Genomic DNA, 25,844 nt, shown 5'->3' on the forward strand with positions numbered 1-25,844 from the left:
GGGAGGCGGGATTTCCGGCTGGGGTAATAGTTAGGCCCGAATTTCAGAAGTACAGGCGAGCAGGATTGCAGTAATCGTCAGGAACTCTATGAAGAGGGAGGTAACCTTCAAACGTGTGCTGTCCCTGGCTCATTTGTTCCCTGTGACGGTAATACCTAGTGCCCCTATGTGGCACGCCGGGGAGAAACTATTGGAAAAGGGGGAAAAGTTGACCGCCGAGTCATTCAACTTCGGAGACTCTATTGTGCCGCCGAGTTGGAAAGTTAGGCTGGTAGAGAAGATGCTGAAATTGGATGTTGTCTTTTCCATTATTGAGTTTAATGTGGGTTGTTCCAAGAGCATTCGTCACACTAATCCGGGTGACCGAGGACACCCCGTTTAGAGAGAGGTCGGCGACCGGCCCCTGCAGACGTGGAAGACTTGAGGCAGCATTTGTGTACGTTGAAGGAAGTTGGCATCATCACTGAGTCCCGAAGCCCCTATGCGTCTTCCATAGTAGTGGCCCGGAAGAAGAACGTGAATAAATGCTTGTGTGTAGCCTATAGGACTCTGAACAGGTGTACAGTACCTGACCAGTAGACCGTCCCGATGGTCGAAGACCCGCTGGCCTGTCTGAGTGGTGCGAAGTTGTGTAATGTGTTGGATTTGAGGAGTGGATATTACCAGATCGCGATGAGTGAAGCCGACAAAGGGAAGACGGCATTTATGTCTTCCCTGGGATTCTTCCAGTTCGAGAGAATGCGCCAGGGCATATCGGGAGCCCCAGCAACCTTCCAGCGGCTCATGGAGAAGACGGTGGGGGATATGAACTTGGATAATCTATTGGTGTATTTGGATAAACTCATAGTATTTGGATCCACCTTGGAAGAGCATGAAGCGAGGTTACTGAAGGTGCTCGTCCGCCTGAAAGCTGAAGGGTTAAAACTATCCCTGGAGAAGCGCCAGTTTTGCAGAACATCTGTTAGTTATGTCGGACACAAAATCTCACGGTATGGTGTAGCTAAGACAGAAGCGGTGACGACTTGGCCAAGGCCCCAGACAGTGAGCACTCTGCACTAGTTCCTTGGGTTCTGTGGTTAATATCGGAGATTCGTGAAGAGCTACGCCAAACTGAGTCACCCCTTGAATCAGCTTCGGTGTGGGTACCCTCCCTTGGGCAAGAAAAGGAGGGGGGAGGAAGGACAGGACGGGGAAAAATATCTAAACCCACCGGAGCCCTTTGGACAGAGGTGGAATGTAAAACGTGAGGAGGCTTTTCAGTCGCTGAAGGAGTTGCTGATCCAGGCGCCGGTGCTGACTTTTGCAGTCCCCCGATTGCCGTTTGTACTGTACACAGATGCCAACCGAGAAGGTTTAGGGGGCGTCCTGTATCAGGATCGGGGCACCACGTAGAGGCCTGTAGCGTTTGTCAGCCAGAGTTTGTCGCCCTCCGAGGGAAACTACCTCACGCACAAATTGGAATTACTGGCGGTGGTGGATAAACTGAGTGACCATCTCTACGGGGCCAAGTCTGAAGTGAGGACGGGCAACAACCCCTTAACTGATATCCTGTCCTCGGCGAAACTGCATGCCAGAGGCCGTCGGTGGGTGGCAGCATTGTCCGAATATAAGCACCTACGCTCTGTCCGCCAGAGAAAGCATGATCTCCCCGTGGCCGCACATTTTAATTCCACGTCCCATTACCATTCGGATATGTTAATCCACGGCCTCCTGTACTGTGAAGATGCAGCCACACTCAGTTTGGATGAACAACACCTTATAATGTGTCTGGGTAGCCTCCATCATGATGGCATGAACATTGATTTCTCTAACTTCCGTTAATGCCCCTCCTCCCCTACTTACCTCGTCCCATATTTATTTATTTATTATTCCCCCCTCTTTTTCTCTTTCTCTTTTTTTCTCTCTCTGCCCTTCTCACAATCACTCCTTGCCTGCTCTCCATCACCCTCTGGGTTCCCCTCCCCTTTCTTTCTCCCTTGGCGTCCTGTCCCATGATCATCCCCCTTCTCCAGCTCTTTTGCCAATCTACTTTCCAGCTCTTACCGTCATCTGTCCCCCTCATGTCTTCTCGTATCATTTCGGATACCCCCCGACCCGCACTCCCACTTTCAAATCTCTTACTATCCCTTTTTCCAGTTAGTCCTGACGATGGATATCGGCCCGAAACGTCAACTGCACTTCTTCCTTTTGATGCTGCCTGGACTGCTGCGTTCCACCAACATTTTGTCTGTGTTGCTTGTGTCACGAACCCCGTGACGGGAATAAAGAACCAGCAGAAATACAACACTTTGGAGTCCGGTATTGCGATTAACTAATAATATTTATTAGTACCTACGCAATGCAGTAATATAAATGTAGATAAACCAAACAGGTTAGCAATGATTATATATAAGTAAGTAAATCAGTAAGTGTCGAAATATATATGAAAAACCAAGGTTTTTCAAGTCTAGGGGTAAAAATATACTGTCTTACGATGATGAATAAAGTTCAGTCCAATTCGTGGTATTCAGTTGAGTAGTGATAGAGAGAGAGAGAGAGGGAGAGATTTGAGTCTTCAGTTGAGCTGACCCCGTCGATGTTCTCGTTGTCCTCCGAAATATTTTAAAAGTCACCGACTGTGACCACAACAAATGGGGACCGGTTTTCTATGGTGGAGCTATCAACCCAGGCAAAGGTTGGACACATGGGCAACTCCCCACCGATCAATCCCTTTTCGCACTGTAAGAGCCAACTGATCAATTGCCTAAACGATCCTCCAAAAAAACCCACTTTTTCTGCGGGCACAACAAAGCTCATTCAGTGTCCAAAACATGTGCCTCAGGTCGTTATCATCTGACCTCCTAGTTACCTCACCGTACTGGGTACCTCTGTCATTCAAATAACTCCTCCTTCTTTTCTCTGTGTAAGAAATATACAAGCAAGCAAATGCCCTTCAGAAGTGTAAACACGCTGCCGGAAAATCATAACATCGATTGTCCATCAAATAACGCTGCCGTCTGTTACCACAGCAACTTGCGATCTGCTCGGTACCATCTCCAACTCAGCAGAAATCCTAAAGTTAGCCAGTTCTTTCTTGTGCCTTAAAGTGACAGTCCAACAGTTAGTCTTCGTCTCTCTCTCTCTCTCTCTCTCTCTCTCTCTCTCTCTCTCTTTCTTTCTCTCTCTTTCCAAAACAAGATATCGGTGTTAAATAACTCTCTCTCTCTTTTCAAATGCACAATACAGGGTAATCCAGGACCTGCAGATTTTCTTGTGTATACTTCTATTCCTAATCGCTGCCTCCTGCCAATCAGTCAATGCTCTAAACATGTTAGTAACTTTACTATAATGCCATGAACTCTTATCTTGGTAAGCAGTCTCATGTGTGGCGCCTTGTCAAGACTTATGAAAGTCCAAACTTACAACATCAACTGCATCCCGTTTATCTGCCCTACTTGTAATCCCCACAAACGATTCCATCAGGTTTGTCAGGTAATATTTTCCCTGATGGAATCCATGATGACTTTGTACACTCTTGTCCTTAGTCACCAAGTACTCCATCACCCCACCCTTATCAATTGACTCTATCATCTTCCCAACCCCTGAGGTCAGGCTAAATGGTCTATAAGTTCCTTCCTGCTGCCTTCCTCCTTTCTTAAAGAGTGGAGTGACATTTGCAATTCTTCCATTCTCTGGCAACATGCCAGAGTACAATGATTTTTGAAAGATCATTTCTAATGCCGTCACAATCTCTAACGTCACCTCTTTCAGAACAGTGGGGTGCAGTTCACCTGATCCGGGAAACCGATGAACCTTCAGGTCTTTCAGCATTTTGAGCACTTTCTCTCTTGTAAAAACACATACACCGCTTCTCTTCCTTCACACACTACCACATCAGGGCATTTTGCTCGTGTTATCTACAGTGAATACCAATGCAAAGTACTCATGTAGAAACATAGAAAACCTTCAGTACAATAGAGGCCATTCGGCCCACATTGCTGTGTCGAACATGTACTTACTTTAGAAACTACCTAGGATTTACTCATAGCCCTCTATTTTTCTAAGGTCCATGTACCTATCCAGGAGTCTCTTTTAATACACCATTGTATCCCCCTCCACCACCGTCATCGGCAACCAATTGCACGTACTTACCACACTTCTCGTAAAAAAGCCTACCGCTAAAATCTCCTCTGCACCTACTTCCAAGCACCGTAAAACTGTGGCCTCTCGTGTCAGCTATTTCAGCCCTGGGAAAATCCTCTGACTATCCACACGACCAATGTCTCTCATCATCTTATACACTTCTATCAGGTCACCTCTCATCCTCCGTCGCTCGAAGGAGAAAAATCCGAGTTCATTCAACTTATTTTCACAAGGCATTCTCGCCAGTCCTGGTAACATCCTTGCAAAACTGTTCTGCACCGTTTCTGCAGTTTTCACATATTTCGTGTAGTGAGGCAACCAGAAATGAGCACAATATTTCAAATAGGTCTGATCAGGGTTCAACACAGCTGCAACATTATCTCTCGGCTATTAAACTGAATCCCACGATTGATAAAGCCAATGCACTGTATGCATTCTTTACCGCAGAGTCAACCTAGGTAGCAGCTTTGAATGCCCTATGGAATCGGACTGCGATCGATAAGACCCCTTTCTGTAGTGAATACTGAAGCAAGGTATTCATTTAGTACCTCTGCTATCTCCTTGGGTTCCATACACACTTTTCCACTGTCACACTTGATTGGTCCTATTCTCTCACGTCTTATCCTCTTCATCTTCACATGTAGAATGCCTTGGAGTTCTCCTTAATCACGCCGGCTAATGTCTTCTCGTGGCCCCTTCTGGCTTCCTAGTTTAATTCTTAAGCTCCTTCCTGCTACCCTTTCAATCTTCTCGATATCTATCATTAACTATTTTTTAACCTTTCCGAAGCTTTTCTTTCTTTCTCTTGGACGAGATTTCTAAGAGCCTTTGGACAGGTCATATACCCTATCATTCTTTCCCTGTCTTATTGGAACGTAATTATGAAGAACACTACGCAAATATCCATGAATATATATCACATTTCTGCCGTAAATTTCCCGAATAACATCTGTTCCCAATTTATGTTTCCACGTTTTTGCCTGATAGCCTCATATATCCACTGACTCCAATTAAAAAGGCTTCCAAACTTGTCTGCTCCTATCCCTCTCCAATTTTATGGTAAAGGAGATAGAGGTCCGATTATTATCTCCAATATGCCCTCCCACTGAGAGATCTGACACCTGACCAGGTTCATTTTCCAATACCAAATCAAGTAAGTCTCTCCTCTTGTAGGCTTACCTACATATTGTGTCAAGAAAGCTTCCTGGCACACCTGAAGGACTCCACCCCATCTAAACCCCTTGTTCTTGAGAGATGCCAACCAATATTTGGGAAATTAAAATCTCCCTCCACGATAACGCTGTTATTATTACACCTTTCCACAATCGGTCTCCCTGTCTGCTGCTCGATGTTCCTGTAACTGTTGAGTGGTTTATAAAATATAACCAGTAGAGTTATTGACCCCTTCCGGTTCCTAACTTCCAACAACAGAGACACAGTAGACAATCCTTTCATTTCTGCAGCCACGACACTATATCCGATCAACAGTTCCACACCTCCACCTCTTTTGCCTCGCTCCCCGTCCTTTATGAAACATCTGTCGCTGGCACTCTGAGTAACCAGTCCTGCCCTTGAGACATCCAAGTCTCCGTAATGGCCAAAACATCATAGCTCCCAGTACTGATCCACGATCTAAGCTCATCCGCTTTATTCTTAATGTTCCTTGCATTAAAATGCATATATCTGAAACCATCGGTTTGAGCGCATTCCTTGTCTATCATCTCCCTATCCCCCCTCTCGCACTGTCTCTAAGATTTCTCTATTTGTGAGCTAACCGCCCCTTCCTCCTTCGCTTCAGATCGTTTCCCAACCCCCAGCAATTCCCGTTTAAACTCTCCCCAAATAGCCTTTTCAACCCTCCCTGCCAGGGTATTGGTCCCCATCGTATTCAAGTGCATCCCGTCCTTTTTGTACAGGTCACGCCTGCCCCAAAATAGGTCCCAATGATCCAGAAATCTGAACCCCTGCCCCATGCACCAATCCCTTAGCCACGCATTTGTCTTCCACGTCATTCTACTCCTATACCCTCTGCCACGTGGTACAGGCAGTGATCCCGAGATTTCTATCTTTAAGCTCTCGCTTCTGAACTTCCTCCCTAACACCCTGTTGTCTGTGTCTAGCACCTCCTCCCTTTTGATACCTGTGGGGTTGGTACTAATATGTACCACGAATTCTGGCCGTACTCCTACCCACTTCAGGATATCGTGGACAAGGTCAGAAACATCCCGAACCCTGGTACTAGGGATTTCAGCGACCCAGTTTGATCGTATCGTTGAATAGCCATCCTCTTGTCACCCGTTATTATTTCTCCTGCTTCATTTTCGAGCGGTCCTGTATTCACTCTCAGTTCTTTCAATTCTCTTTTGACATATTTGAAAAAAATACAATCTACTTTGATATTATATGCGTGATTGATTTCATATTTCATGTTTTCCCTTCTAGTGACTTTTTTTCGTTGATCTCTTCAGGTTTTGATAATTTTCGCAAACTCCAACTTTCCACTAATTTGGGGTTCGTTGTTTCCCTTTTCTTATCCTTGTAGAATAGCTTTGAATTCCCTTGTCAGCCATGGTGGTACTATTTAACCAGTTGTGTACTTTACCATTTTTGGAATACATATATTCTGCACCATCCGTATTTTTCCCACAAAAGCACTCCATTCCTCCTTTGCTGACATGCTTGCCAGCAGCTCCTCCCATTTTACTTTGGCCAACTCCTCTCTCATGCCACTGTAGTTTCCCTTACTCCACTGAAATTCTGCTACACCAGACATTACTTACTCCCTATCAAATTTCAAGTTGAACTCAGACATATTATGTTCATTGGTTCCTCAGAGTTCTTTTGCTTTCAGCTGCCTAATCGCCTCTGGTTCATTACATAACACCCAATCCATTATAGCTGATCACCTAACAGACTCAACGACAAACTGTGCATAAAAGCTATGTCTTAGGCATTTATCAAACTCACTCTCCTGAGATCGATTACCAACCTGACTTTCTAGATCCACCCGCATGTTAAAACCTCCCAGGACTACCACAATATTGTCCTTTTGACTCGCCTTTTCGATTTCCTTTCGTAACCAGTGGTCCACCTCTCAGGCACTGTTTGGTGTCCTGTATATAACTGCCATCAACGTCCTTTTACCCTTCCAGTTTCTTAATGTCAGATCTTTCTGCTGATTTGATGCCATTCATTAGTAGTAGAGTCACTCCACTGTCTCTCCCTCCTATCCTTCTGATATATCGTGTACTCTTGGATATTCAGCTCCTAAATGTATTTCATGAACAGAATAGCTAGTCCGGCACAACATCGCGGACTGGAGGTTTTCTGTCTGTGCTAAACTGTTCAACATTCTATGACCATTTAAATTTAATCAAAATATCACAGACCTAATGTATTTCGTAAATATCGACTGAAATTGCTCGTAGATGTCTAAGTACAGATCCATTATGAGCTATTATCTGCCCGAACAGACACGTTTCAAATTGCTATATTTTGGGATCATAGAAATTTTGATCAACAACACTGGAATATAAAACCCCTGAAGGATGTTTCCAATCACTCTCTATCAATAAACTGACTACCATTATTACAGAGTCCCCACAGCACATCACATTGCCTGAGCACACTCCATCCCCGTTATGCAGAATTAGGAGAGTTGCGGAATCTGGAAATCTTGAAAGAAATACTCATCATACTCTCCTCTACTGACCAGATTAAAGATGAATGAGTGGGGTTCTCACTGAAATCTTCCAAATGTTCAACTGTCTCGATAGAGTGGATGTGGAGATGATGCTTTCTATGACATGGAAGTCTGATAATTGTGTGGCGTAATTTTAGAACGGAAATGAGGAGGAATTTCTTCAGCGGTAGAGTGCTCATTCTCGGGAATCTGTTGCCAAAGGTTTTATGGAGACTGGGCATGGTGGAACAGGAGAAGGACCAAATTGGAATAAGACTGCTTCTGTATCTTATGGTCTTAATGCAGTGGTTAATGGATTCTTGATTACTCAGGGAATGCAGGGATATGGGTAGACGGCAGCAGACTGGGACGTGAGAGAACATGGATGACAAGTGATGAAAAGCGAAGCAAACTCGATGGGCCAAATGTCCCAGTCCTGTGGCTATATCTTACAGTCATTGTCTAAAGCTCTGAAGGAAGAGCAGGCAAGCAGTATCTATGGACGGGAATATTGGCGGCGGGAGATGATGGGGGTGTGACGCAGTCCGCAGCGGCCACTCCGGTGGTTGTTAGATAATGAGGACACGCAGTCCTCTTTTATTGTCATTTAAAAATGCATGCATTAAGAAATGATACAATGTTTTTCCAGAATGATATCACAGAAACACATGACAAACCGATTTAAAAGCTGACAAAAACACATAATTATAACATATAGTTACAACAGTGCAAAGCAATACCGTAATTTGATAAGAACAGTCTCTTGAAAGTCCCATCATCTCACGCAAAACGGTGAACCTCCAGCACCGCAAACTTGCCGATGCAGCATCCTGGAAGTATTCCACCACAGTCCGACTCCGAGTCCGTCCGAAAACTCCGAGCCTCCGACCAGCTCTCCGACACCGAACACCGACCACCATCTCTGCCGAGCGCTTCGACCCCAGCCCCGGCAACAGGCAATAGGCAAAGCCAAGGATTTGGGGGCTTATCCTCCGGAGATTCTCGATCGCACAGTAGCAGCGACAGCGAAGCAGGCATTTCAGAAGTTTCTCCAGGTGTTCCTCCGTGCTTCTCACGGCTGCCTCCATCAAATGAGGATTGTGCACGGCCCCCTAGTTAGCACATGCGATATCATTCGGAAGGGCCACGCAAGCTGCGTGTCGCCGCCATCTTCTCCTCCCTCCTCCCTCATGCCTGCTATTTGTCAAGTAGGGAGCCGTGCACAATCCTGATTTGATGGAGACGGACGTGAGAAGACGGAGAAACATCTGGGGAAACTTCTGAAATGCCTGCTTCGCTGCTGCTGCTAACTGCGTGGTCCAAAATCTCCAGAGGAGAAGGCCCCGAGTACTCGGCATTTCTTGTTGCTCGGCGGCCGGGGCGGATCGAAGCGCACGGCAGAGGATGGTGCTCAGAGAGGCTGTGTCGGAGGGGCTGGACGGAGGCTCGAAGTTTTCGGACGGACTCAGACTCCGCTGCGGTCGGGTGCTTCCAGGGTGCTGCATCGGCAAGTTCGCGGCTCTTGGAGTTTCATGGCAGGGAGAGTTTCTCCCTTCTGCCGCCTGCGTGAGATGATGAGTCTATCGGGATTTTGAGACTTTTTTTTACCGTGCCCATGGTCTGCTCTTTATCAAATTATGTTATTGCTTTGCATTGTTGTAATTATATGTTATAATTATGTGGTTTTATCAGTTTTAGTCTTGGTTTGTCCTGTGTTTTCTTGTGATATCATTCTGGAGGAACGTTGTTTCATTTTTTAAAGGATGCATTTCTAAATGACAATAAACGAGGACTATGTGTCCTCATAATCTAATCTAATATCAGTCGATGCTTCGAGCTCAGACACTTCAACGGGACTGGAGAAGCTGCTCGTCTCCGGCTCTTTGATCATGTGCGATACTACAGCCTTCCTTTCCAGTCTGGATGAAGCGTCTCGGCCCTACACGTCGACCGTTTATTTCCGTTCGTAGCAACAGCCTGAACCGTTATGTTCCACCAACATTATTTGCGAGTTGAGGCCTTTTCGTTGTGAGATGGAGCATATTTAGTATCTTCAGCCCGCAGGTTCTGAAATTATCAACAATCAGTGTGTCGTTAGCCATCCACAATCAAATACTCTTTACCCACAACAGGAAAATTATTATATTTTTGGTAATTCAAAGTTTGAAAGGTCAAATGTTATGTCAGAGAAATGCATGCAATATATTGTACATCCTGAAATGTTTTTTTCCTTCTTCGCAAATATCCACAGAAACAGACAAGTCCCCCAAAGCAAAAACGACATTTAACCGTGAGAACCCCAAAGTCCCCCTCCCCAGCTCCCCCCCCCCGCGCGTAAGTGGCAGCGAAAAAAGACCCCCCTCCCACCACCAGTATAAGAAACGCACATCGGTACCATAACCGATCCCAAGTGTGTGCAAAGCAATAGCAAAGACACAGACCAAAGTTGCCCCAAGGGCTTCTCACTTCATCCGAAATTGGACAAACCACAGGTTCTCTCTCTCCTAGGCAAGGAAGAGAGACATAACAACAGCCCGCTGGTTTACGAATTTAAAAGTCCGTTCCGTCGCTTTCTTTTATAGATCTGTGCCCGGAGACGCAAAGACCTCGGGTCTTCCGGCCCACAGCAAAAGATTTTCCGGCCTCCCTGACGACTCACGAGTCTCCTGCCGTGTCACCGAATCTGAATCTGCCCGTCTCCAGAGCCCGGAGATCTTAGGCTGCCGAGCACGCTCGAGAATCTCAGGCCAAACCCTTGGCATGACGAATAACGCCCAGTCGTGGAACCCCGAGAACGGGTCCCATTCCCGCAAAGAACCGAGCCTGCGTGTCACTCCAGCTCGGGGTCTTTAGAAGAACCCTGAAAGGGAAAAATAAAGAAATCAATGGTACAAATAGAGCTGTTTCCGGAGACGCAGCAAAAGAGTCGCCGCTAGGCTCCATCATCCCTCTTAAGCTCTGTCTTCACATGCGGAGACAGTTTGCGAGATATCTCACCTAATTAAAAATCTGTAAGCATTTATCAACTCAACTTATATTTATCCCACAGTTTTGAGTTTGCAAATTTCCGACTGGCGCAGACGATGATATTTGCCATTGAAGAAATAAACCAGAAAATGAATCTCCTCCCGGGGATCACACTCGGGTACCAGATCCATGATGACTGTTCATCCCCCGCGATCGCCTCGAAAGCTGCACTGGCGTTGATCAATGGAGAAGAAGATTCAATTGAATACCCTGAATGCAGAGGTTCCTCCAACGTCGCTGCCATTGTTGGCTACGATATATCTACCAATTCCATTGTAACGGCAAGGACAATTGGATCCTACGGAATTCCACTGATAATGTATCAAATATTCAAGTTATAAAATAGCGGCACAAAATGTTGACCAGCAGGGAGCCTTAACTTGACCTTTATCCTCTTTTACTGCAATAGAGCATAGCACACTGAACATAGAGCAGTACAACCATGCGCTGACCATAAGGCCGATAGTGCTATGTGCCTAAAGAAACTAATTTAATTTGTCTACACGTTGTGCACATCACTCCGTTTTCTATAGTTTTGAGCAGCTATTTAAGAGCCGCTTAAACTTCTCTGGCATATTTGTGTTAATTCTACAGCTGGCAGCCCATTCCTGGGGCACCGACTTTGAAAAACCGGACTGCCATATCTCCTTTTTAAGTTAAGACCTTAAATGCACGCCGCCTCGCATTAAATATTCAATCCTGGAAGAAAGATACCGGAAGTGTTCTCTTTCTATGTCACTCACAAGATATTTAAATTTCGTCCCTCCAAGGAAGAGATACTGTTGATACAGCATATGTCTTTTGATCCTGGCAGCATCCTGGAAAGCCCTATCAGTACGCATTCCAAAGTGTACTGATAATTGACCGAACAGAACTGAAGGCGATTCGTCTGAGGTGCCCAACGAGAATTCTATTATCAGAGCAAAACTTATGTAATTTACCCAACGTTATAAATTGTAAATAAATTTCAGTAAATAACGAAATGCTGTGCATTGCTGACGTTATAATTTCAATATTATAGCCATGTACACACATAAGAATATTGGCAAGGTGACCTAGACCGTATGTCAGTCACTAACATTTTAAAGCTGGAATCCGGTATTTATCTATTTACTTCCTTCTGTATAGGTTAGTTATTTCTCCACCTGCTCCTGTCTCAGCGATAAGAGAGAATACCCCACGTTTTTAAGGACTATCCACAGCGACCAGTGCCAGTCGAAAATACTTGCTGAACTGGTGAGAACCTTTGGCTGGACCTGGATTGGAACTATTAGAAGTAACACCGATTACGGTATTTTTGGAATGCAAGGATTTGTGGAACATGTTGAAAAGATTGGAATTTGCATTGTCTACTCCGAGTCATTTTATAGGACTGACCCACCAGCAAAAATCAAGAAAATTGTCCATGTGATTAAGCAAGCATCCACCAAAGTGGTGGTGGCCTTTGTTCATGGTGGTGATATGTGAATTTTACTGGCGGAGATTTGGCGCCAAAATGTAACCGGCGTACGGTGGATTGGAAGTGAGGTCTGGGTGACAGAGGATCTTCTCCCGCCTGAACAAAGATCAATCTATCTCTCCGGGACAATTGGTCCAGTCACCCCCAGGACCGAGATAGCTGATCTCAGAGATTATCTTCATAAAGTCAATCCTTCCAGCTTTCCTCGCAACATTCTGGTAACGGAGTTTTGGGAAACCATCTTCAACTGCACTTTTACCACAGACAATCGGAAAAACTTTACAGGTCAAGTTCGACAATGCACAGGGCAGGAACAGATGGAAGGGATAGAAAATGCTTACCTTCCGGAGATACTGGACGGGAGTTCCTATCACGTGTATAAAGCGGTGTACTCTATCGCTCACGCACTCCACGACTTATTAACGTGTGCAGAAGGATACGGACCATTTATTAATAGAACATGCACGCATATTTCAAATTTTGCGCCGGGGCAGGACGGAATATATTTCCTTTGCTGATGCCAGCACCGTATTGCCAACGTGGACTGGCATGATTGTAGTATGCTTATATTTTCTTGTGAGGGTAATCATGAACTAGCGACTATACTTTAGCAAATAATTGTTTCAGTGGGGCCTAATTAATTATTCTCAGAAAAATGTTCAAATCCTGACCATACCAATCCGTTATTAATTGGGATATGGAACAGCTAATATATAGAGTTGCAACATCCACAATAACATCGTGACAGGCGTTTTAATCATTTACGGAGTGTGCAGGCTGAAATATGAACGTTGGTAAATGTGAGCAGTTTAGACTCTTTATCTCGGAAAGGATGTTCCGAAAATGCAGAGGGTTCAGACAGGTTCCCGAAAATGTTGAACGGCTTGTCTATATGAAGACCTTTAGATGGATCTGCGCCTTTATTCACCACAATTTAGTAGAATGAGGGGTGATCTAAAATCAGAGGACACAGCCTCAGGATATTGTCCCTTCAGAGCCGATATGAGGAAGAATTGTTTTAGCCAGAGCATTCCAAATCTGAGAAATTTGTCGCCACGGCAATCTGTGAAGGTTATATTTTAATATATGAATTTAAGGGAGGTGCTTAAGACTCCTGATTGGTTAGGGCATGAAGGGATATGGCTAAGTCGGAGTGGGCAAGAGAATGGGGTTAAGAGAGAAAATAAATCAGTCATGGTGAAATGGTGGACCAGACACGAGTCTGGCATAATCAGGAGGAAAGGGACAACGTTAACCAGGAGTTCTTCTTGAACCCAATGGAATCTCCACAGTTCCGACTGGGGTCATCCACTTTATTGACTGTATATCTCCAGAGATTTGACGCCACCTGTGCTCCCGAAATTATCCATTCTTATTAACTTCCCTGTCGTTTATTCTCTATGATGTATCAATTTATATCACTCAAGGTTATCTGACCGATGTGTGTCAACTTTTCATTTGGAACTGACCCAAGACTGCAAGCCTTGTACCTTCGGTAATGTCTGCAGTTCTGCCCAAATGAGACTATATCAAACTAGTATAACCAGGCTGACCAAACACAGGTCCCAAACAATCAGACCACAGTTCTTCTTTCTACAATAAAATCTTATTATATGAAAATCGTTTCAAGTTTAGCAAGTCATTGGCATGAACTCCTCCTGTCCACGTTCAGTTGCTCTGAATAAGATATCCCGGAGCAAGCTGCAGTACATCAAACAGTTCACAAAATGGCAATTGCAAATATAACCCCACAACATGGCCACTTTCATTCCAGCAACCACACAGCAAGAAGAAAATATTTTTCCTTTGTCTGCCCCGCGGCTCTTGCCCCTTTCGTGTTCACAGATTTGTAGATTGTAGTTCCTACTGGCCACCAGGTACAATTATATAACTGCTGTTTTCTGCTCCCCCTCCACGAGAAATAAGTACGCTATATTGATGATCCGCTTCCAAAATAAATGCCAAAAAATACACAAAATGTTCGAGGAACTCAAGGTGAGGGCACAGCCGCCCGTCGAGGGAAACGGAGAATTGACCGTTTACTCCGGATTGTTCCCCTCCCGATTCGACCTTCTGCAGCTTGCAAACATACGTGTGTTTTAAGACTCTGCGACCATGGATAAAAGAGCAGAATTAGGCCATTTAGAGAAACGAGTCTGTTTCGCCATTTATCATGGCTGATCCAATATTCTTCTCAGCCCCGATTTCAAGCCATATCTCCGTATTCTCTCATGCCATGGCCAAAGAAGAGTCTATCAAACTCTACTTTAAACATACATAAAGATTTGGCCTCTGTAGCTGCATGTGACAAAGAATTCCACAGACTCGCCACTCTCTAACTGAAGAAATTCCCGCTGATCTCCGTTTCAAAGGAAACTCTGTCCTTTGATCTCCTCTCAAAAGAAACATCGGCTCCGCATTCACTTCATCAATATCTTTCACCATTCGAAATATGTCAATGATGTCACCCACATTCTTCTGAATTCGAGTGAATACAGTTCCAGAGGAAACTGACATCTTCATATGACACGCTTTTCAATTCGGAAATCGTTTTCACAAAGCACCTTTTCATGGCACCCCCTCCAGTGTCAGCACATCACTTCTAAGAGAACAGGCACAGAGCTGCTCACAATACATGGGTCACTCCTCACCTGTACTTTGCGAAGTCCAAAAATTACATCCTCGATTTACATTCCAGTCCTCTTTTAATGGATACTAACAGCGCATTTATTTCCCTCACCAGAGCCTCAAACTGCAAATTAATGGTCTTGGAATCCTGCACAAGGGATCCCAAGTCCCTTTGCAACTCCGTCTTTTTATATATTTTGTCACGAACCCATTGACGGGTTGAAAAGAACCAGCAGAAATGGAACACACCTGGAGTCTGGTTTACTATAAATTAAGACTATATTTATTACTACTACGAATTAATATCATTGAAAAGAAAAATACAATACAGTCTTACGGTATCAGGTAAGGTTAAGCAGTTCAGTTCAGTTTGTGTTGCGTCGAGTTGAATTGATAGAGAGCGACAGTTAATTGAGTTGATGTTCAAATTGGCAGCTTTAGTTCTTCTTGCTTCCGAAGTCTTCAGAGTCACTTCGTGCGACTCCAACACAGATGGACAGAGCCCCTTCTAGGGAACGGACTACTAACCCATGGCACGGGCTCACCACAGCAGATTCCCACAGGCAAGCTCTTACCCGCACTGCTAATCATGGGTCGAAATTAATTGGTCAGTCGCCTCCACCCTCGTGGTGGTCTTAAACTCCACCAGTGGTTTCTCGCGTAGCTTCCGCAGTTCTCTCGTGTCGTGTCTCCTCTGCCGTTATCAGACCGAAGGATCAACTTTTTAATATCCATCGAAAATTCCAGCGTCCGTTAGCTCAACTGCTCCGAGCTGTTACCATGGTGACTTTCCAGCTCGTGTCTCAGCTCGCGCCGTACTATCTCTCTCTTTTAATTGCTTCCTTGTTCATTAGACTACTGAACTTTCTAGCAGTTTTTCACCTGCGTGACATTTCTCTCAATTTTGAACCATTTAGTCAACTATTTTACTTTTTTTCTACCAAATGTATCGCCATACAATTACGGACACTATTCCATCCGCAATTTCAATGCCCATTCTTCCAATCCATCTAAGTCCTTCTGTAGCGATCGTGCCGCCTCAAAGTTGCGCTCTTATACGTATTTTCACATCGTCTTCAAACTTTGCAACAAAGCCGTCAATTGCATCATCCAAATCACATACCGTAAAAAAAATGGTCCCAGCAAAGATACCCGGAACAACCCGGACACCGGCAGCTGTCTAGAAAAGGCTCACTTTATTCAGGCACTTTGCCTCCTGCAAAACAGCCACTGCTTTATCGAAGCTAGAATTTCACATGTATTACTATTGGATCGCAGGTTGTTAACTAATCTCATGTGTAGCATATTGTCAAAGACCTTCTGAAATTTCCAGTGCACATCATTAACCGATTATCCTTTGCTCAACATATTTGTTACATCTTCAACGATTTCCGACAGATTTGTCAGGCAAACTTCTGCCTTGATGAATCATGCTGACTACACCCTATTTTTCATGTGCTACAAAGTATACTGAGACCTTTTGCTTAATAATCTACTCCAACATTTCCCCAAACAGTGTCAGACTCATTCGCCGATAGTTTATTTTCTAATGCTTCTCTCCCTTCTTGAAGAGTAGAGAGATATTTGCGATATTATAGTGTTCTGGGGCCATTCCAGAATCCAGTGATTCTTGAATGATCATTACGAATACCTCCACAAAACTTGAACAACTTCTTTCACAACCCTGGAGTCCAGACCATCTTCTCCTGGTGACCTATCTACGTTTAGACCTCTCAGTTTACCAAGAACCTTCTTCCTAATATTTCACCCACTTCATAACGCCTGACGCCAGGAATTTCCACTATACTGCTTGTGTCTTCCACAGTGAAGAATGACGCAAAATACTAATGACGTTCTTCCCCAATTTTGCTGTTCCATATCTCTTCAGCCGTCTGATATCCATTCTCCCCTTAGTTTACACTTGTGTATCTAAGGATGCCTTTGGTATCTTATTGGAAACGACTGGGTAGCTTACTTGCATTTTCCAATTTTATCTTCTGAATGACTTTCTAGTTACCTCCTAAAAAATAGAAACATAGAAAACATAATACAGGCACTTCGACCCACAAAGCTGTACCGAACCTTAGAACTACCGAGGTTTTACCCATAGCCCTCTTTTTTCTCAGCTCCATGTAGCCATCCAGGAGTCTCCTAAAAGACCCTATCATTTCTTCCTCCACCACCGCGTCCGGCAGCCCGGTTGAAGCACTCACCACACTCTGCATAACAATGCCCCTGACGTCTCCCCTGTACTTATTTCCAAGCACCTTAAATCTCTGCCCTCTCGTGCCAGCCAATTGAGCCCTGGGGAAATGCATCCGGCTATACACAAGAACAATGCCTATCATTATCTTTTACACATCTATCAAGTCACCTCTCATCCTTCGTCGCTCCAAGGAGAAAAAGCTGAGTTCACTCAACCTATTCTGAAAAGGTATGCTCCCCAATCCAGGTAACGTACTTGTCAATCTCCTCTACACCCTTTCTATGGTTTCCACGTCGTTCGTGTAGTGAGGCGAATAGAATTGAACACAGTACTCCAAGTAGCGTCTGACCAGGGTCCTCTATCTCTGCAACATTACCTCTCAGTTCTTAAACTCAATCCCACTATTGATGAAGGCTAATGTACCGTATGCCTTCTTAACCATATAGTCAACCTGTGTAGTAGCTTTGAGCGTCCTATGAACTCGGATCCCAAAATCCCTCGGATCCGACACACAGCCAAGAGTTTTACCATTAATACTATATCCTGCCATCATATTTGACCTACCAAAATGAATCACCTCACACTTATCTGGATTGAACTACATCTGCCATTGCAACCCAGTTTTGCATCATATCAATGCCGTGTTGTAATCTCTGACAGCCCTCCACATTATCCACCCAAGCTTTGCGTCATCAGCATATTTACTAACCCAACACTCCACTTCCTCATCTAGTTCATTTATAAAAGTCACAGAGATTAGGAGTCTCAGAATAGATCTCTGAGGCCCACCACTGGTCACCGGCTACCATGCACAATATGACCTGTCTACAACCACTGTTTGCCTTATGTGGTCAAGCCATTTCTGGATCCGCAAAACAATGTCCCCTCGGATGCCATGCTCCTTACTTTCTCAATAAACCTTGCATGGGATACCTTATCAATTGCCTTTGCTAAAATCCATATACAATCCATCTTCGGCTCTAGCTTCATAAATGAGATTGGACCCTTCCTCAAAAAATTCAGTCAGGCTCGTTACACACGACTGCCTTTGACAAAGCTATGCTCACTATCCCTAATCATATTATACCTCTCTAAAGTTCATAAAACCTACTTTCAGAATCTTCTTCTTCAAATGAAGTAAGACACACTGGCCTATAATTTTCTGGGATATCCCTACTCCCTTTCCTGAATAAGGAAGCAACATTCGCAACCGTCCGATCCTTCGGAATTGCTCCTGACGTCAATGATGATGCAGAGATCATTTCCAGAGGCTCATCAATCTCCTCCTTCGCTTCCCACAGCAGCTTGGGTTACATCCTGTCCGGTCCAGGTAGCTTATCCAACTTGATGCCTTACAAAAGCTCCAGCACATCTTCTTTCTTAATGTCTGCATTCTCAAGCATTTCAGTCCACTGCAAGTCATCCCTACAATCGCCAAGGTCCTTTTTATGTAGTGAAGCAAAATATTCATGAAGTACTCCTGCTATATCTTCCGGTACCATACACACTTTTCCACAGGCACACTTGATTGGTCCTATTCTCTCACCTCTTATCCTCTTGCTCTTCGCATATTTGTAGAATGCCTTGAGGTTTTCCTTAATCCTCTCCGCCAAGGCCTTTTCATGGCCCCTTCTAGCTCTCCATATTTCATTCTTAACCTCCTTTCTGCACGCCTTATAATCTTCCAAAACAATATCATTACCTAGTTTTATGAATCATTTACAAATTGTTCTTTTCTTGTTGACTAGATTTACAACAGCCTTTGTGTACCACGGATCTTGTACCGTACTATTCTCTCCATGTCTCACGTACCTACTCAGAACCCCACGCAAATATCCCCTGAACGTTTACCACATTTCTCACGTACGAATCCCTGAGAACATCTGTTTCCAATTTATGCATCCAAGTTCCTGCCTGATGGCCTCATAGATCACCTTAATCCAATTAAGCTTTTCTCTAGCATGTCTGTACTTATCCCCCTCCAATACTATGGTAAAGAAGATAGAATTGTGATTACTATCTTCAAAATTCTCTCCCACTGAGGGGCCTGTCACCTGACCAGGTTTATTTCCCAATACCACATCAAGTACAGCCTCACCTCTTGCAGACGTATTTACATATTTTGTTAAGCAACCTTTCTGCACTCATCTAACAAGCTCATCTAAACCCATCACTCTATGGAGATGCCAATCAGTATTTGGCGAATTGAAGTCTGCCACCAAAACAATCCTGCTATTATTACCCCTTTCCAAAATCTGTCTCCCTATCTGCTGTGGAATGTCCCTGTTACTATTGGGTGGTTTATAAAAAACACCCAGTGGAGGTATTGACCCCTTCCTATTCCTAAATTCCACACACAGAAACTCCGTAGACAACCTGTACATGACTTCCTCCTTTTCTGCAGCCGTGCCACTATCTCTGATCAACAGTGCCACGCCCCCACCTCTTTTGCCTCCCACCCTGTCCTTTCTGAAACATCTAAAGCCTGTCACTTCAAGTAGCCATTCCTGCCCCTGCACCATCCAAGGCTCTGTAATAGCCACAACATCATAGCTCCAAGTGCTGATCCACGCTCTAAACTCATCCGCTTTATACATGATACTCCTCGCATTAAAATAGACACATCGCAAACCATCGGACTGAGCGCGTCACATCTCTATCACCTGCCTATCCTCCCTTTCGCACTGTCTCCAACCTTACTCTATTTGTGAGCCAACCTCCCTTTCCTCCGTCATTTCAGTTCGGTTCCCACGCCCCCAGCAATTCTACTGTAAATTCTATTTGTTGTTAAAGGCTTCCAGATCTTCTATTATGTTTGCGCTCTATTTTATTTTCTGTCCTTGGCTTTTATTTTGTACTTCACTTCTGTTGTTAACCACGTGGCGGCACCTTGCCTTTAGAATGCTTATTCTTCATTGGGATATACATATCCCGAGCCCTTCGAATTGCATCCTTAAATCCAGTCATGCCTGTTCTGCCGTCATTCCTACCAGTGTTCTTTTCCAATCAGTTCTGGCCAACTCCTCTCTTATGCCTCTGTAATTCCCTTTACTCATCTGTAATATTGAAACATCTGACTTTAGCTTCCCTTTCTCAAATTTCAGGGTGAATTCGATCATAGTATTATTGCTTGCCTCGAAGGGACTTTCGCCTTAACACCTCTAATCAAATTTTGGTTGATTGCACAAAGCCCAGTGTAGAATAGTTGATCGGCTAATGGGCTCAAATACGATGTTCTCTAAAAATACATCTGGTAGACAATGTAGAAATTCCTCTCCTAGAATTCAGAGGCATCCTGATCCCCCCGCTCCCTCTACCTGCATAGTTAAATCACTTATGACTGTTGTAGCTGTGCCTTTTGTAAAGCAGTTTCTACCTCTTGCTGTAATTCGTAGACATCCTAACATCGATTTCGGCGTCCGTGTTTATGTTCTTATTATGTGCAGTACATTACAGTTATTTACAGGTGGAGGCATATAATTGCAGTGTATTAATGAACGGGAAAAGGCCCATATTTGCCGTGCCGAACCGTTATTATTTTTTCTACATTTTTCCATCGAAATCACCTGAAACATAGCTCTCCATTATCGCTCCCATCCATTTCATTTCCTGATAGTTACGAAAAATATTGTAATTGAATCAGCAAACTCTCTCAGGAGAGTTCTCTCAGAAACTTCTGAGTTAAGAAGTCTCCCTCAGGTTCCTCTTGAATATTTCACCTCTTATTCTTAGTCTATGAACTCTATCTTTAGTTATATCCGCTGAAAATGTGGATTTCACTGTAAATTTCCTCTCATTCTTCCTCACTGCAGGAAGAAAATCCTGAAGTATCCAACCTCAGGTCTTCAAGTCCTGGCAACATTCTTGTACATTTTCTTTGCACTCTTTTAATCGTACCAATATCTTACCTGTAGTTAACTAACCAGAACTGCACGTAATGATACAGATTTAGTCTAAGCAGTGTCTTCTCAATTACAACACAGGTTCTCAACTCATTCTCCGTACTATGATTTAAGAAAGTCATTACTTGAGAGGAATCTAAACGCCTGTATTTACGCACCTCTGTTCCACGCCAATGATAAACATAACCATCATTTTTTGTTGCGCAGTTACTGCATTACCTCCGTACGGTGAATTTCACATCAACAACGAGAGAAGCCGTACAGTTTGATGTAAATGGTGACCCTGTGCCAAGATACGAACTCGTGAATTTACAAAGTAATTTCAAGGGGAGCGTTGATATTGTAAATATTGGTTATTATGATGGTTCGGCTCCGACAGGACGCGAATCAGCAATGAATGTCGAGCATATCACATGGAGCACAACTGGAAATACGGTATGGCCCTTCTTTTACCATGCATTATTTTTTGCAAATTGTACCGCAATTGTCTACCTGGGATATGGATTATATTGTAAATACAGGGGTTCTTTTCTAACCATGGACAAGCTTTATGAGATGTGAAGTGTCGGGTCGACTGGTTAGCTCTGTTTTCTTAAGCGTTTTGAAAAAGGATGGATGACATTCAAATATATAAGGACTAAGGGTAAACGCTGAGATACTGGAGCAATGGAAGAATTTTGGTCAAGGATAAACTTCTCACGAGATAAATCTTTTCAATCAATTGCATTTAATTTCTCAGATGTTGGTGAATCTCCTGGATTGTTTGCAATCGAGAAAGGTAGAGCTAATAACAATGGTTATGGCAAAAATAGTGGGTGATGGAGAACTGAAACAGTTATACATTTGAGGACAGTGCTGATCAACCATGATCTGACTGAACGGTGTGACAGGATTGAAAGACAGAGTGGCCTCCTGTTATATCCTAGGTAGAGTCCTTGTGTGAGTTTACATTCCTTTGCTGTTCTCACGGCAACATTTATTAATCTGCAAAATAATTGCTTAACGCCAACTTGGTTTTGCATTTGCATTTCCACAGAATTAGAACATACTTTACTCCCTCCGTTTCTAACATGGTCGCAGTTCCATCGGAATTAATTGTGAACTTTTACCGCTCTTTATTCACTTACTTCAGGGACCTGTTTGTGATTTCAAACTCTATAATGCATCTCCTCGTCTGTGATCATAACGCCCTTCGTTTTCCAGTCTCAAAGCAGCTTGGTAATATCCCGCGTTTGTGAGAGACAATGCCTGGCGTTATTTTAGTTCACTGAAAATTGGACATTTAGTTTTCATTTTCTTCTCAAACTCAGTTTCAAGAATTTCTGTCAGCTGCTCATCGCGCTTGATAAAATTTCACATCCAATAGTTATTATCAACGTGTTTTTTTTTTTTTTTTGTTGCTTCAGATCCCACGAGCAGCTTGCTCAGAATCCTGTCTTCCTGGAACAAGGAAAATCAGCCGGAAACGGCAGCCAGTATGTTGCTTTGACTGTGTTGAGTGCGCCAATGGTGAGATTAGCAACATCACTGGTAAGTGCTGAGATGCTCAGCAATGTCTCTCAATTCAGCAGCTAAGTGGTTAAGTGCATTTCGTATTGAATGATTATATTTTTCAGATTCCACGGATTGCACCAAGTGTCCCTCAGAATACTGGTCCAATCAGAGAAAAGCCCAATGTGCTCTCAAGAAAGTTGAGTTTCTCTCCTTTCATGAAGTTCTGGGGTCTGTGTTAGTCACGCTTACTTTAATGGGGATCTGTTTTACATTAGCTACCGCTGCGATTTTCTACAGGTATCGTGAAACTCCCATGGTCAAAGCGAACAACTCTGAGCTCAGTTTCCTGCTACTCTTCGCTCTTTTGCTTTGCTTTCTTTGCTCGCTCAGCTTCATTGGAAAGCCATCCAGCTGGTCTTGCATATTGCGCCGCAGGGCTTTCGTTGTTGCGTTCGTTCTGTCCATTTCCTGCATCTTAGGCAAAACCATCTTGGTCGTGGCTGCCTTTAAGGCAACTCTTCCTAACAGCAACGTGATGAATTGGTTCGGCCCAGCGCAACAAAGCCTGGGCATCTTCGTCCTTACATTTTTGCAAAGTTTATTTTGCGTTGTCTGGCTGTGTATGTCGCCTCCGTACCCTCTGAAAAACATGAGCCATTACAGAGACGTCATTATTCTGGAATGTGACGTCGGCTCATTGACCGCCTTCTATTTTTTCTCGGCCTATATTGCTCTATTGTCAACTGTGTGTTTAGTGCTTGCATTCCTTGCCCGGAAACTCCCAGACAGTTTTAACGTGGCTAAGTACATCACATTCAACATGTTGATCTTTTGTGCTGTTTGAATAACTTTGATTCCAGCTTATGTGAGCTCCCCAGGGAAGTACACCGTGGCTATAGAGGTGTTCGCTATCTGGGTATCGAGCATTGGTCTGCTTGTCTGTATCTTTGCACCTAAATGTTACGTTATCCTACTGAAACCGCAGTATAATACAAAGAAACACGTGATGGCTACAGGAACTTAACTGTAACTACCAGCATCCATTTGTATCATCGTCGCATCGGTATGTGTAACAATACACTAAACAGTTCATTAAACGTGAATTCCTGAGTAAAATACTGGTGGATACTTCATCTTGTCGGTACTGATCGCAAACTTACCGAAACCACATCCCATGCCTGTTCATTCTTAAAGTTTGAAGATTAAACTTTGCCTCATACTTATTTAATTGTAGAATGTAAATAAACTTAGACATTTGTCATTGGGATATTCATAACAGGTTGCCGTTGTTAACGTTTAGATGTTTGTCTTTGCTATTAGACCTCAAATATATTGGGTAGTTGGTATCATAGATTTCAACTTAAACCAATATAATAACACCTGGATCAGCACGCAGTAAATACCTGCGATACTGCTGTGCTGGATGTTACTCTGAAAACTGACGGGTCTCTAGGATCCGTAATCTAAATATCAGTTTACCGAACCTGATGGTGTTAGACACAGTAGATACTTTGGCGAAATTAAATAGATTTATACAGGTTTCCTTGGATAGAATTTGAAAACCAAAAAAAAAGTTAATAGATCGATAGAAAACATACAACTGCCAATCTGTTGATATGGTATGAAGCGAAGTGTTGGAAACATATGCAATCAATGATAAAATCTGATATTAAGATGTCGGGAAACAAGTAATATGATTACGCTGAGAAAATGTGCATTTATGAATTGTGATCATGTTTAGCTAATCTTAGAGAGTTACTATTGAGTGACCTGGAAGACGTGGATAATTATGCAATCAGTGCAGAACATTAATAATTTATATTCTACTGAGTGATCGATACTTTATGATAAGTGCAAACAAATTTGCAAACGAACGCCTGTATGGCAATAGATACAATATTAAACATTTTAATTAAATTTGTTAGCTGCACTGATTTGTCATCCCACGCTTACTTGTTACGTGATTGGGACATGTTCAATCTTGTGTATACAGTACAAGAAGACGATACTCTGCTGATGGAGAGAACTTCATCTTTGGACCCAGAGTCTGAGTGGTGATTAATGCCATAAACAAATACTTACTTACATTTGTTGTTGCCCTGAATTAAGAACGGATTTAAGATTATTGTGAAATGTGACAACTGTTTGTTTGCATCAATTGTGCAGAATTCTCTAAAGACCTATCTTCAGAAGCGATTAGAAATTATTAAGTTTGCCGTTACCGGGTGACCGCACATGACACGTCTGAGAAGGTTCTTCAGTGGCATTTCCTCGTTATCAGTAATTACTTAAACAATTCTTGAACACAGTGAATCTGACAAAATATATAGAGCAAATCAGTATTGTCCAGAGGCTAGTGTACAAAAATAGTGTAAATAGAATTCATGCTAATATATTAGCTTGGATTAAAAAAACTGCGAATATTTAGGTAGCCCTTCGGGAGTAATATTGTGATGAATGGAGTAAAACAGCAGTGTCTGTAAATAATTGGTTCTTAGTATCTGTCAATGATTTAGCTGAGGGATTATTACATTTCCAAAACAAGTTTGAGTCATCCGACATGAAAATGTGTTTTTTGACTCAGATAGCCCACGGCACTGAGATCAAGTCCGAGCTTGTCCCACTTGCCTGATTGACCCATATCCCTCGAAACTTTTTTCTAACATCTATCTACCCAAGCACATTGATCTCTTAATACTGAGGAACGAGAGTAATAAATACGGAGGAACTTTAAAGGTATACAGATGTCTGACTGAATGGTATGAATGCGGTAGGAGCACAAGGAGCAAAAATATGGGTTCTCCCCTTGGTACGGGAAAATCAGGCTGAGTAGATTTTCAATGGAGGGATTTCAAATCCTTGCCGCACCGGAGGACTGGGCGTTCTCGTCGATGGATCCTTAAAAACTGACATTTACGTTAAATCAGCAAACAGACTACTGAGGCACTTGGTTGGTAAAGTAGCACCTGAAGAGCGCAAGGGCATATCTCTTGTGTTAGGGTCAAAAGACCACATTACGTTTGCTTCCACGACACAGGTGGTACAGAAGCCGTTCGAACTATGTCAGCCCAATCTGTCAATGGATAGTTTTATTTCTTGTCACGGTCCGGTCCATAGATCCTTATTCCACGTTTTCCGGTTTACCCCGGTTCCGTTGAGACACCCGATTCTCGTTTCGGGCTGGATATAAATACCTCTGAAAACCAGAGATTGGGGGCTGGACCTCGTCCAGTCCACGTCCAAGGCTCTGAGCGTCTAGTTCACGTCCAAGGCTCTGAGCATCCATTCCACGTCCAAGGCTCTGAGCGTCTAGTCCACGTCCAA

At 43.5% G+C, this 25,844-nt stretch overlaps 1 pseudogene; it reads left to right on the top strand.

Moving 5' to 3' along the window:
- Positions 1-14,267: 14,267 nt before the first annotated feature.
- On the top strand, positions 14,268-23,544 carry LOC140196978 (extracellular calcium-sensing receptor-like; annotated as a pseudogene).
- Positions 23,545-25,844: the final 2,300 nt, after the last annotated feature.

This window comes from Mobula birostris, chromosome 4 (assembly GCF_030028105.1).
Source record: "Mobula birostris isolate sMobBir1 chromosome 4, sMobBir1.hap1, whole genome shotgun sequence".
NCBI lineage: Eukaryota > Metazoa > Chordata > Chondrichthyes > Myliobatiformes > Myliobatidae > Mobula > Mobula birostris.